At 42.4% G+C, this 1,468-nt stretch overlaps 1 non-coding gene across 1 annotated transcript; it reads right to left on the bottom strand.

Moving 5' to 3' along the window:
• Window positions 1-429: 429 nt before the first annotated feature.
• On the bottom strand, window positions 430-537 carry LOC148550977 (small nucleolar RNA R71). The gene has a single exon (XR_015893802.1). It is a non-coding gene; the product is annotated as a small nucleolar RNA R71 (small nucleolar RNA).
• Window positions 538-1,468: the final 931 nt, after the last annotated feature.

Genomic DNA, 1,468 nt, shown 5'->3' with positions numbered 1-1,468 from the left:
AACCTCTCAGAAATTTTCGAACAGGAAAAGGAGATGGCAGCCAAAAATAATAATAATGTAAGGAAGATGCTTGGTGACTTTACTACACCTAATTCCAATTTAGATGGAAGAAGCATCTCCATTCCTGCCATTGGAGCAAACAACTTTGAGCTGAAACCTCAATTAGTTTCTCTGATGCAGCAGAACTGCAAGTTTCATGGACTTCCATCTGAAGATCCTTTTCAGTTCTTGACTGAATTCTTGCAGATATGTGATACTGTTAAGACTAATGGAATAGATCCTGAAGTCTACAGGCTCATGCTTTTCCCTTTTGCTGTAAGAGACAGAGCTAGATTATGGTTGGATTCTCAACCCAAAGACAGCCTGAACTCTTGGGATAAGCTGGTCACGGCTTTCTTAGCCAAGTACTTTCCTCCTCAAAAGCTGAGCAAGCTTAGAGCTGATGTTCAAACCTTCAGACAGAAAGAAGGTGAATCTCTCTATGAAGCTTGGGAAAGATACAAACAGTTGACCAAAAAGTGTCCTTCTGACATGCTTTCAGAATGGACCATCCTGGATATATTCTATGATGGTTTATCTGAGCTATCAAAGATGTCACTGGACACCTCTGCAGGTGGATCCATTCACCTAAAGAAAACGCCTGCAGAAGCTCAAGAACTCATTGACATGGTTGCTAATAACCAGTTCATGTACACTTCTGAAAGGAATCCTGTAATCAATGGGACGCCTATGAAGAAGGGAGTTCTTGAGGTTGATACTCTGAATGCCATATTGGCTCAGAACAAAATATTGACTCAGCAAGTCAATATGATTTCTCAGAGATCTGCATGGAATGCAAGCTGCATCTAACAGTACTCAAGAGGCATCTTCTGAAGAGGAAGCCTATGATCCTGAGAACCCTGCAATAGCAGAGGTAAATTATTTAGGTGAACCTTATGGAAACACCTATAACTCAACATGGAGAAATCATCCAAATTTCTCATGGAAGGATCAAAAGCCCCAACAAGGCTTTAATAATGGTGGAAGAAACAGGTTTAGCAATAGCAAGCCTTTTCCATCATCAACTCAGCAACAGACAGAGAACTCTGAACAAAATGCTTCTAATTTAGCAAATCTAGTCTCTGATCTATCTAAGGCCACTGTAAGTTTCATGAATGAAACAAGGTCTTCCATTAGAAATCTGGAAGCACAAGTGGGCCAGCTGAGTAAAAGGATCACTGAAATCCCTCCTAGTACTCTCCCAAGCAATACAGAAAAGAACCCAAAAGGAGAGTGCAAGGCCATTGACATAAGCGCCATGGCCGAACCTGTGAGGAGAGGAGAGGACGTGAATCCCAAGGAGGAAGACCTCCTGGGACGTCCAGTGATCAATAAGGAGCTTCCCTCTGGGGAACCAAAGGACTCTGAGGCTCATCTAGAGACCATAGAGCTTCCATTGAACCTCCTTATGCCCTTCATGAGCTCTGAT

The sequence above is a fragment of the Arachis ipaensis genome, chromosome B7 (assembly GCF_059453495.1).
Source record: "Arachis ipaensis isolate K30076 ecotype BB chromosome B7, ASM5945349v1, whole genome shotgun sequence".
Taxonomy (NCBI): Eukaryota; Viridiplantae; Streptophyta; class Magnoliopsida; order Fabales; family Fabaceae; genus Arachis; species Arachis ipaensis.
This window is presented reverse-complemented; position numbering and strand designations above follow the sequence as displayed.